This window comes from Nomascus leucogenys, chromosome 2 (assembly GCF_006542625.1).
Source record: "Nomascus leucogenys isolate Asia chromosome 2, Asia_NLE_v1, whole genome shotgun sequence".
NCBI classification, from domain to species: Eukaryota; Metazoa; Chordata; class Mammalia; order Primates; family Hylobatidae; genus Nomascus; species Nomascus leucogenys.
Window position 1 is genome coordinate 28,170,058 of NC_044382.1, and position 12,443 is coordinate 28,182,500.

At 54.0% G+C, this 12,443-nt stretch overlaps 1 protein-coding gene across 8 annotated transcripts in view; it reads right to left on the reverse strand.

Annotated features, from left to right (window-relative positions):
• NDST1 (N-deacetylase and N-sulfotransferase 1) overlaps window positions 1–12,443 on the reverse strand; it is a 73,420-nt gene that overhangs the window by 48,954 nt on the left and 12,023 nt on the right. For 5 of the 8 annotated variants that reach the window (XM_030826535.1, XM_030826534.1, XM_030826517.1 and 2 more), the window contains exon 2: window positions 1,229–1,308. The exons of 2 other annotated variants lie outside the window; for them this stretch is intronic. The gene's annotated coding sequence lies outside the window, so the exon portion shown is untranslated. Of the gene's footprint in view, window positions 1–1,228; window positions 2,304–12,443 lie in introns of those variants that run through there. One more of the 8 variants, XM_030826515.1, reaches the window with a different exon arrangement.

The following is a 12,443-nucleotide window of genomic DNA, read 5'->3' on the forward strand; positions in this document are numbered from 1 at the left end:
TCAGAAGCAGGAGATCTCAGCTAGCAGGGCACCGCAAAGGAAAATGATGAGCACCTCACCTCACAGCCTGGCATGTGCCAGGCGCTCTACCAAGCACTTCCCAACCCTCACTTATTTGTCATTTATGCCCAGTAAAGTAAAAACAATTTTATCACACCCTGAGCTTCTCCCCTATCCGCCTCCCCTGCAGAGGAGCTGGGAAATGTGGGTCACCACCAGCCCCCACCCTCCCGCATGCCCGACTCCAGGCCTCAGATATACCCTGAGAGATTCCAAGGCACAGGCAGACTCAGGGGCCTCCATCTCATGGATGCAGAAGCCAAAATCCACGCGGGCCTGGAAACCGCAACAGCCTCCCAGTCCTTCCCGAGGCCCTGAACACTCAGGGGATGACAGCCATTGTCCCCTGAATGAGCCAAGCTCCCCCAGCCTGTGAGGTCAGGCAGAATGCTGGCAGGAAGACAGAGGCGGGGGGTGCCACAGCCTCCATCGCTGCCTGTGAGTCTCTGGGCAAGTCCCTTCCCTTCTCTGAGCCTCAGTTTCCACAACTGCAGTGAGGGGTATAGACTAGAGGAGAAGTCTGTGACCTTCTGGGGGTTATAGAACCCTTTGAGAATCTAATGATGGCGATTAGCAGATTCTCTCCCCAGACACACAAATTCAGAGTGGTTGTGACTGGCCCCCATCAAAAGCCAAGTTAAGAACATGGAAATTCTCTAGGGGCCCCTCTGGCTTTGACAAGCCATGGCTCTCATAGTCTAGACAGGACCAAAGCCACAAACACAACATCTGAGAGCTGTGGGATCTCACCATTCCAGCTTCCCCCGTGGCCCTGAAGTAAATCTTTAAACTCTTGGACCTGCTGGCTTCAGGTGGATTTGTGGACATGCCTAGCTGTCTGGAGAAGCCACAGGAGAAACTGAGCCCTTCCTTCCCATCCCTCAGCCTCCTCCTCCTTCTCCTCCATCAGGAATCTGCCAGGTCAGCCTAGACCTCTCCCTGAGGCAGTTCCGGGAGCTGCTTCTGATCTGGAATGAAGGCAGGACCCAGTGCCAGGCTCAAGTGCCATCCTGTACCCCCAGGTCCCTCCTGGGGACACACACACATACCACATACACACACACACACACACACACACTCAGATGGACCTGGAAGGACTGGACAGGGCAGGGGGCCAGGGACAGTGGTCAGAGGGGACAGGAGCCAGAGAGAGAATGACCAGACCCACCGGAGCTCCAGGCAGTGGCGTGCAGTTCCTCTTCACTTCGCCACGCCCTCTCGAACGTCCTCTCCTTAACACGGCTGCACCTAATCCCAGGGCCAGGAAAAATGGCATTACTGTTGGCCCAGTCCCCTCCCCAGGAGAAAGGGAAGGCAGAAGCAAGGGAGGGAGGTGGCCCTAGAGCACCCTGTGCCACCAACCACGTTCCTAGAAACCTCCACGCCCCTTCATGCCACCTCCCTTGTCAAGGCCTCCAGCCCCTACCTCCTTAACCCCAGAAAGAAGATGTCCTCTTCCGATTCTGCCCCGTGCCCAGGGGACCACTGACACCTCGCTTGCCTCACCCAAGCCCTGCCTGGAGGAGCCTTCCATGGGAAAGGAAAAAGCATGCCCCTCACCCTCGTGCTAGTGGGTCTTCTGACCCTCTCAAGAGAGGTAGCAGCCAACAGCAGGAGGAGCGCTCACTGGCAGTAAGGATAACTGGGTCCTGGTTCCAGCCCTGGCCCTTCCCCCTCCAGACCTCAGTTTCCCCACCTGTCCTGAGAAGAAGAGGAAGGACTGGTATGCCCGGCTGGTGGGAAGTGTCTACGATGCTGGCTTTTGGCCCCTGGCCTCACCCAGCTCAGCTGCCAGGCCCTTCCCTGTGCCCCACCCTGCAGAGGAGGAAGAAAGGTGACCGGCAAAGGTGTGGAGGGTGTAAGAATCCATGCTGGAGCCTCAAAGTGCTAGAGCTGAAAAGGGTCTTACAAAGACGAGACCCAGAGAGGAGAAGCAACTTGGCCACGGTCACAGAGAACACTGGAAAAGGGCCAGGCTGGCCACGGCTTGCTTCTTGACAGCAAATGCTTAAAAGCACCCAGCTGAAAAGGTATTTGCCTTCTTAGAGGATGCCAAAGAGAGCACAAGGCAACCTGACAACGATAGAATTGCAGGCTCTGAGAGCTGCAGTTAAAAAAAAAAAAAAATGGTATGTTTATATGTGGGGCTTAAGGATGGAGGTTGGGCTGGCTTTCCAGGCTCCTCATGTCACATCACGTGGGTGGCCAAGGGTCCTGCTAGCCACAGGGAAATCCTAGGAGCCCCTTCCAGGGATTAGCAGCTTTGGCCACCTCTCAAGAAGTCACCTAAGGCCCAGGAGGCAGGCCCAGCAGTGGTGACAGAGAGAATGGCTCAGATGGACACCCCAAGACTAGCCCACTCTGGAAGACGCCAGAGCCTTGGAGAGACTGAAAATCCCCCAAGCTCCGTGGCCAGTGAGGACGGAAGCCAGGTGGGCTAGGGATAACACAGAAGAAGGGAAAAGCTTTGAGCCATCTGGAGCCCCTAATCTCCTAGAGGCCTGGTGGGCACAACACAGGGCCTGCTGAGACCAAGGAGGCTTCACCGAGGGCCCACATGAAAGCAGCCAGTCCCTGTAGACTTGCTGGGGCTTGTCATCAAAACAAAAGCTGGCCACCAACACGCCTTGGGGTGTTAAGGGGCTCAAAGTACTTACATGGAGGCGCAGCTGGCAGGGGGAGGGAGCAGGAGGAGGGGAGAGGTGGGGGCAAGTAGGCCCGGCTTTCTCTAGGACACAGACAACAGCTAGAGAACAGAAACGTGGAGCAAAAAGCACTGGGTGACCTACTTCACAGAGGCTCCTTTTAAAGAGGAATAGGGGGCCTCGGCGAGACTCTAGAAAGTACCCCACAGGGGTCCAGAACGGTTCATGGGGCCAGGAGACCAGGGTTCCAGTCCTAGATCAGGGACTCACCCAGGACTAGGCTCAGGTGAGGCCAGCAAGGAGCCTTTAAGAAGGCGCTCACTGCCAGGTGCGGTGGCTCACGTCTGTCATCCCAACACTTTGGGAGGTCAAGGCAGGTTGACCCAGGGGTTTGAGATCAGGAGTTCAACACCAGCCTGGGCAACATGGCAAAACCCCTTCTCTACAAAAAAAAATTACAAAAATTAGCCAGCACAGTGGCGTGTTCCTGTAGTCAGTTACATGGGAGGGCTGAGGTGCGAGGATCACCTGAGCCCAGGAGGTTGAGGCTGCAGTAAGCCCAGATAGCGCTACTGCACTCCAACCTGTGCAAAACAGCTAGACTTTCTCTCAAAAACAAAGGTTCTTATTCTCCACAATGTGCAAGCACATAGCAGGCACCTCCTGAGACGCTGCACTTAGATGCCTCACTTGCCTCATCCTAGGCCCAGCCTTACACAACCTGCCTGTGACCTCAGGCAAGTACCACTCCTTTCTCAGCCTCAGTTTGGTCACATAAAACAGAATCATGAAGCTAGGCATGGTGGCACGAGCCTGCAGTCCCAGCTATTCAGGAGGCTGAGGTAGGAGGATTGCTGGAACTCCGGGCATTCAAGGCTGCAGTGAGCTACAACTGCACTAAGGCACTGCAGCCTGGGAGATACAGCAAGACCCCATCAATAAAAAAAATAAAATTTTAAAAAACAAATTAATTTAAAAAATTGAATCATGCCATATGATTCCAAAGACCCTCCTAAATCTAAGCTGGGTTATTCTGTAGGGAGCATAACCGACCTCTGCAGCAAATCCCCAGAAATGGGCACAGTGGCCCCAGCTCCCTGCCATCAATAACCTGTCAGTCACCATGTTGTCAGTGACCACGTTCCAGGCAGAATACACATTATACAACCATTATGCCATTATGTTCTGGGCTCTTTGTTAAATGCTTGGCCTCTACTTGATCATGGCCTCATTTTACACATATGGAGCCTGAGGTCCATAGAGATTAAGCAACTTGCTTAAGGCCCCCGTTGGGAAGTGCTTAGCTGAGATTCGAACCAGCGTCTGTCTGGTTCTTAATCCCCACGTTCCATGGCATCAGCCACAGATAACAGAAACCCCACCAGGGCTGGGGAAATGCCATCAGCTCTTTGCACCTCCCACATTTTCTAGCATATAATGCCGGGGCTAATGTGAAGGCAGGCTGGTGGACAGCCGGGAGCAGGTAGGCGGGGATGGGGAAGTCTGTGTGGGCACTGGGCATTCCACAGATGAACCAGCCTCCAGCCCAGCCAGCTGCCCACCACTGTGGTTACAATGCCCTCATCGCCATCAGCACACCACAGCCACCGCTGTGCCATTTTTAAATCATTACACAGATGCAAAGCATTTTCACAGGCATTGCTGTGGCATCATATGCCAACTTTATTAAAGTATAGCAGAGATTTCTTCCCCCTTTCTCAGAAAAGGAAAGTGGGGTTTCCAGAGAATAAGTGGCTTCCCAACAAGCACACAGGAACGCAGTATTTGAGGTGAACTTGGAGCCCACATCCTCCGCCTCCCAGTCCAAGCTTGGGTCTACTCCTCCATGCTCACGACTTTCCAGTTCAACCAACTGATGGGCCTTTGGGAAAATGATGACCATTTCTGAGAGTTTACTTGGTACCAGGTGTTGTATTGCTACTGTTTTCATTTCATAGAGACAGCGGCTCAGAAAAGTAGGGTATCATGCCCAAGGTCACCAGGCCAGGAAGGGGCAGAGCTGGCATCCAAACAGAGTTCAGACTGGCTCCAGAGCCTGGGGCCTAAACCTCATGCTGCACAGCTCTGTTGGGGAGACTCTGTCACAGGCAGTCAGTGGAGGGGACGGGAGGTAGACACATCAAATAGTGTGCGCATCTGGCAGATTATGGCAAGATTACAATAACGGAGGACAAACAAAGCTCTTAGGGAGCCCGCAAGAGGGAGGTTGTTACAAATATCCAGGCAGAAGGCCAGGAGTCTGTGCAGAGGACATGGAAACAGAGGGGAGTGACAGATATGAGGGAGGCAGCCTTGTGAGACCTTGGTCAAGTGCCTTGCTCTCTCCAGACCTCAATTTACCAAGCTGTTAAGAAAAGTCCTTGGAATATCTCCAGAACCCCTTTCATCCCTGAAGACTCTTGGGCCCTGGGAAAATAAGCAATGCCCGGTGACAGCCTGGCTATGAGCCCTGGGGACTCTGAAATGTCCTTGGCTGTCCTGGCACAGCTCAACTGCTGGGAAACAGGCTTGCAGAAGCACAGGGCTTGGCTGGCATGCCTGGGCACCAGTGAAGTGTGGGTTCTGAAGGGGCCACATTCCGCCCATTGTCGACCTCTCCACGGCTCTGCTGGAGCAAGCACCACCCAGCCTGGATGCAGACCAGAAACCGAGGTCACTCCCAGTGCCCAGTGGACTGCCACTCCAGGCTCCGCCTGACCCACCAGTTCTGTCCAGAGCCCTACCTACAAGTAAATTAAGTTCCTTTGATTCATTCACCCCCAAAGCCCTTCCCTCACATTTCCCTAAGGCTGGCCACTGGGATATAGAGACAAGGGGTCCTATAGGAGGCCTTAAGGAAAATGACCACCCCACCCCAAGGGACCTGTGCAAAACAGAGGCTGCCCATGCCAAGCCAGTGAAGACCCTTGGCTAGGGAAAGGAAGATGATCCGTTAGGGCCGGCCCGCAGCTGTCACTCTGGAAGGTGGAAGGGGCTCTTGGACTTGCTAAGAAAACTCAGCCCAAGTCTCCACACTCACAGCTGCCCCATCAAAAACATGCCTGGCATGCTCCTGTTCAATAACCTCCCACGGTTCCTCCCACTCACTAGGCCAAGCCCCTTACCTGCCTGCCTGAATGGGTCACTGTGAGCAGAGGCCTTGGTTAACTAGGTGTGCTATATGCCAGGGCCTTGCTAAGTGTTTTATTTGCTTGTTTATTTTTTTGAGACAGAATTTTGCTCTTGTTGCCCAGACTGGAGCGCAATGGTGCAATCTCGGCTCACCACAAGCAACCTCCACCTCCCAAGCAACCTCCATCTCCCAGGTACAAGCGATTCTCCTGCCTCAGCCTCCCGAGTAGCTGGGATTATAGGTGAGCACCACCACGCCTGGCTAATTTTGTATTTTTAGTAGAGATGGGCTTTCTCCATATTGGTCAGGCTGGTCTCAAACTCCCGACCTCAGGTGATCTGCCCGCCTCAGCCTCCCAAAGTGCTGGGATTACAGGCGTGAGTCACCGCACCCGGCACTAAGTGCTTTATGGACATTTCCTCATTCAACCTCACAGTAACCCTGTGAGGCAGGTACTATCATTGGCCCATTTCTACAGATGAGAAAATTGAGGCTCAGAGAGGTTATGTTACTTGTCCAGAGTCTCACAGTCAAGCAGCAGGCAAGGATTCATGCCCACGCCTGCCTGACCCCAAGCCCAGATTCTTAACCACTGTACCATGTGGCCTCCTCAAATACTCCCTGCCACCCTCAGAACCCTGGGGCCACCTCAACCCTTCTCCATACAGGAGGGGAAACCAAGGCAAAGAGCTCTGTTGGTAGCAGAGCCAGGATAAGGCCTGAACCTCTACCCCACCCTTCCGCCCCCTACTTCACCTACCCCGGAAGGAACTCCCTGCCAGGAGGCGTGCCAGGCAGAAAGGCTAGGACCATCACAGTGACAATGAGGCTTCAGAATCTGCCTTTTTCCTCTGTCCAAAAGGAAGAGAAAAGCAGAGGGAGGTTTGCAGAGAGAGAAAAGGACATGAAGGGACCAGGAAACATTTGTTCTTACAGAACAGACTCCTAGCATTGGGGCCCCTCACACAACCCCTGCTGCTGTTCCTGACAGCAACAGGAACATGCAGGACCCAGGACCCATGTGCACCATGCCCCTCCCCCACCAGCATAGGCCCCACCCCAGCACAGCTGACCCCAAATCTTTTTTTTTTTTTTTGAGACAGAGTCTCGCTCTGTCACCCAGACTGGAGTGCAGTGGCATGATCTCGGCTCACTGCAAGCTCCATCTCCCGGGTTCACGCCATTCTCCTGCCTCAGCCTCCCAAGTAGCTGGGACTACAGGTGCCCGCCACCATGCCCGGCTAATTTTTTGTATTTTTTTAGTAGAGATGGGGTTTCACCGTGTTACCCAGGATGGTCTCAATCTCCTGACCTCGTGATCCACCCACCTCGGCCTCCCAAAGTGCTGGGATTACAGGTGTGAGCCACCACACCCGGCCTGCTGACCCCAAATCTTAATTGCTCTCCCCAAACCTGCTTGTCCCACAGCCTTCTCTGTCTTGGTAAATAGCAATACTGTCCAACTGTCCTTCCAGTTCCTCAAGCCAGAAACCTTGTGGTCAACCCTCTCTTCTCACACCCCACATCTAATCCATCAGCAAATCCCATCAGCTCATCCTGCAAAATAAATCCAGAACCAACCCCTGGTTGCTCCCCCGCCTTCCCCACCCACCACTGACCCACCCAACCTCTCTCGTGGCAAGACTGCAGCAGCCTCCCAGCCAGTCATCCTGTGTCCACCCTCACCCCCAGCAGTCTCTCTAAAATGTGTACCCAAACCAGTCAGTCCTCACACCGGGCCTGCCAACAGCTTCCCCTCCACTCAGACTCAAACAACAAAGTCCTCCCCAGGGCCAAGAGGCCCTGCCTGTCTCCACACACCCTCTGGCCCCTCTCCTCCACCATCTTCTCATTCTTCCAGCCCTGCCTCTGGCCACCCGTGCCCTCCAGTTCCAGCGCCTTTGCCCTGCAGCTCCCTCTGCTTGGAAAATTCTTCCCTCAATTTCCCATGGGCCGCCCTCCCAGAGTCTACTGCCCCTCACCAGGGACCATCCTGACCACCTGACATGGCAGAGTCACTCCCCCAAGTCACACTCTTGACCCACAAGCCAGCTTTATTTTTCTTCCAGGCACATCTCACCACCTGACAGTGAGCTTGTTGGGCTGTTCATTTCATCCCACCACTTGAATGTCAGCCCCACATCCAAAACAGGGTCTCCATGTGTTTTGTTCACTGCTGCATCCCAGTTCTAGAAAAGAGCCTGGACCAAAGTAGATGTTTAATACAAATATACTGAATGAGGGACTATTGTCTCCCTCATCTGAACACACCTTTAGGCTTACACAGCCCCTATAGACCAGGGGCTAGAGGCCGATACAAGACTCCACCTGGGCCAGCTAAAACCCTGAGGGTTTTCGCCTGGCCAGTTCCCAGCCAAATCCCCAGTTCTGTTCTAGGCCAATTGACTGCTTGAACCAATGGATGACAAGACTTTACGTTTGTCCCTGTCCGGTGCCTTGGCCTCTCCTTTTGGCCATGACGGAGAACTTCTGAGTCCTGACAGTTGGGCTGCCAGAGGGAATGTGGACTGGACTGCCGCCACCCACCTTCACAGCCCTTCCAGCATCCACCCAAGGCTGCCTACCCCATGCTCCCAGCAGGAGGAGGCAGAGGAGAGAGGCTGGTGCTACGCTTGCCCTTTTCCTGTGGTCAGCAGGAGGACTGTCAGAAGGAAGCTTTGTTCTCAGAATGAAGAGCACGAAGCCTAGTGCCAGGCGGAAGCGGGCACAGAGGCAGCTGGCCCATCAGACAGTTTAAGGAAAGACAAAACAACAACAACAAAAAATGGGATGGAGTATGTTTGAGGGGTAGTTTGCACACCCAACCGGTTTCATGCCTCCAGGGTGGCTGTGATGATGGTTCATTTTTCCAGGCTCTAACTAGGTCGTCATAGACAATCAGATGATTGTCCCAGCTAGGTGATCTGCCACTGGCCCTGCAGAGGGAGGTGGAGATGGAAGAGTGTGGCCTTGCCTAGCATTGGAAGACCTGGGGTCCCAGCCCGGCTTTCCACCCACTCATGTGACATTAGGAGAGTGTCTTCCCTCTATGTATCTCAGTTTACCCGGCTGTAAATGGCTTGCTCATGCCTGCACTTGATGTTTCAGCCTGCCTGCCACAGGACCACATAGCAGGAGAGCCCCTCAGCCTGTGGCTAGGTCACTGGGCCACCCAGGCCAGGCTTTCCCTGTGGGGCCTGATACCAGGGGCACAGCACTTGCCCACTTTGAGCCAGGCTTCCAGTCTGCCTCCTCTCCTGACCTGTTCCCTAATGTGAATGTGAAACTCCTCTGGGCCTGGCTAGGGTGGGGCCAGGACTGGCAGCCCTCACCCCACCCAGACACTGGCACCTGCCCCAATCCACTCTGTGTTATCCTCTCCAAGGATAGCTCACATTGCACTCAGCCACGACAACTGGGGAAGCCCAGAACATTGGCACGGGGGCAAAAGAGTAGCCCAGAGAGAGAAAGGGGCATGGTTAATGTCGCCCAGCACAACAGCCACACAGGGCTCCTCCCTACCAGCCCTGGGCTCCATGCACTAAGACAGAGTCCTTGAAGAGTGGTCTATAGACCCCCTGGTCTGAATGTTCTCAGGATGGGGAGGCTATACCCTAGAATGAATCAGAGCAGGAGGCAGGGGGTGGGGGCAGCAATCTGCATGCATTTTTGCAAGCTTCCCAGGTTTTTCCTGTAGCCACAACAATTACAACCTCTCAGCTAAAACCTCTTCCAGGAGAAGACGTCTTAGGAGGCCCTAGGGAATACTTAAGATTTCAAGGCCGGGCGCGGTGGCTCACGCCTGTAATCCCAGCACTTTGGGAGGCCGAGGCGGGCGGATCACGAGGTCAGGAGATCGAGACCATCCTGGCTAACATGGTGAAACCCCGTCTCTACTAAAAAATACAAAAAAATTAGCCAGGCGAGGTGGCGGGCGCCTGTAGTCCCAGCTACGCGGGAGGCTGAGGCAGGAGAATGGCGCGAACCCCGGGGGACGGAGCCTGCAGTGAGCCGAGATCGCGCCACTGCACTCCAGCCTGGGTGAAAGAGCGAGACTCCTTCTCAAAAAAAAAAAAAACAAACAAACAAACAAAAGATTTCAATTGAAAGAGTTAAATAAACCTTAGCTGGACAGACAGTTGGACAAGGGAGCTGTCGGATAAAGTAACATACTCTAGGAGGAGAAAGCACAGAGAGGCCTAATGGAGAAGAAGCCCAGGCCAGTAAACATCTGAACTGGTCCACACCCCCTCTTCACCCCAATGGCCTCAGCACACAGAGGTCTGGACCTGATACCCTCTGAAGGCTGCTGAGCACAGTCCTCCCCTCCCTAAACTCCTCTAAGCACACCATGAGAGTGAAACCTGGTGACAGCTGCAGGTGGATGCTCCTCTCCTTGGTTACACTGCAGGGTGGGGCCTGCCCTTTCAGGGACTGTTATCTGCAGCCTAAGAAGCCGCCTGGGTCAGTGGCTAAGCAGGCAGAGCTTATCTTGGGGGAGGGTTCAAGGGTCACAGAGCAGGCTGACCCAGAGGCCTCTAGCAAATGGAACCTTCACAGCTGGAGGGATAGACCATGGCCACACCTGCTTTCACACAGGAAGCACTTGTTACGCTCCTACTGGGGACACCGTCCTGAGCCTAAGCATGATGCTCCAATGCTTCCATGCTTCAAGGGACACAAAGGTGATTCAGCCCACAGCCCCTACACCCGCTGCCTTAGAAGAGCCCACAAAGGAACAATGTAGGAGAGAAAGTGGTTCATGGCTTAAGGACAGGGTTGCAAACTCAGATGCCTCCAGTGACCAGAAAGATCATGTAAGCGTATGAAATGGCTGGCTGGGGATGGGGTGAAGTGTACATGCCTCACCTCCAACAATGACCCCTGGAGAATGTAGGCTCAAGGTTTTCCTATCTTCCAATTTTTGAAATAATGCCAGAAGTCTGAGTTTTTATGTAAAACGTCTGGATGGCAACCAGCTCAATATCTCGCATGGGCCAAACAAAATCTGCCCATAGGGCAAATGCAGCCTACCAGTTTGTGACCTCTGTTTTCTTAAAAGGGACAGAGAACACGCTGTGGAGCTCAGTAGAGGCCAACTTCCCTGCAGCTGAGGTACCTGGGAAGGCTTCCTGGAAGAGAAGGCATTGGTGCTGGGCTGCAAGGATGGTGAAGGCTCTTCTGGGGAAGGAATCCTGGGTAGGGAGTGGGGTGTACCTGTAGAACTGCAGAGGCCATGGGCAGGAACATCCTGTCCCTACAATCTGGCAGGCTGGACCAAGAGCCCAAGCCATCTAGACTCCTGCGTTTCCTCCCCAAAAGGAGGCATGAAGCAGGCATAGAGGCATCAGTTTAGCGCTGTCCCCAGGTAGTGGGAGGAGGGGCCGCCAGCCCAGCAAACCTCCGGACTAAACTAAATCAATTGGTGGCAGAATAGCAAGGGTCCGATTTCATCCCTGGAGCTTGAGGAACAGGTCAGCTAACAACAGCTCCGTGGTGGGAAGGGAGAGGAAGAGACAATAGAGGGACAAAAGGAGGTTGAGAATCGTGCCCTGCCTGGCCAGACCCGGCTGGTTACATAACCCTGCCTCAGGACAAAGCCAGGGAGGGCCTGGGCTAGGGAGTCCCAGAATGCAGAAAGGGTTTCCCCCACCTCCCCTGCCCACCCCTGCTCTCTAAGCTGGTCCTGCAGCTCCTAGAAAGCCCAACACAGAGTGCGGAGCCAGGGGTGGAGACTAAGACCCCAGGATCAGGCACTTACAAGATCACTCAGCAAATTCATAGCAGAGCTAGAACTACCAACAGCAAACTTTTACCAAATGATTACTTTGTACCAAGCACGAGATAAGTCCTTTACAAACATTAACTTACCTAAAAGTCTAACTATAACACCATGAGATAAATACTGTTATTGCCATTTTACAGAGGAGGCACAAAGTAACTTACCCAATGTCACACAGCTCCTAAGTGGAGGAGCCAGCTCAGAAGCCAACAGCCCATCTCCAAGACCATACTCTGACCCAGGATGCTACACTGCCACCAGGCTACTTTCTACTTGTACCACGCTGCCACCATTTCTCAAGCCCGCAGTGCACACGGCCCCCCGTCAGCACTCCACAGGGACACCCAGCCTTCTGATGATCTGATGAAACCAATAAACTCTTTCTTCAGAAAAAGAAAGCACAGAAATGCCTACAACACACTGCACCTTTGGGGGCTCATGGACCCCTGCACTGGTGGGAATGGACAGGTCACGATCACAGGATACTCAAGAGACAGGAGGTAGCAGAGGGAGCCAACTCCCTCAGGTCCCCTGGGCCTCGTCATATCAGCTTTCATCCACAGGCGTGGGCATGGATCGGTGCTCAGGGCCTCATCATCCCTTCGGGGCTGGGAGAACAGAATGAATCATGGCACACAATGGCCTGCGCCTCTGTATCCACTGGGTGTGACTCACAGCTCCCAGCTGCTGGGCAGACGGTGCACAGCTGGGCCTGGCATCTGGATGGGGGTGGCATTACCAGGTGCACCATCTCAGCCTTCTCCCCACCAGTGGGCTCATCTCGCCCAAGACCAGACCTGGCCCTACCCTATCCCCAGCAGCA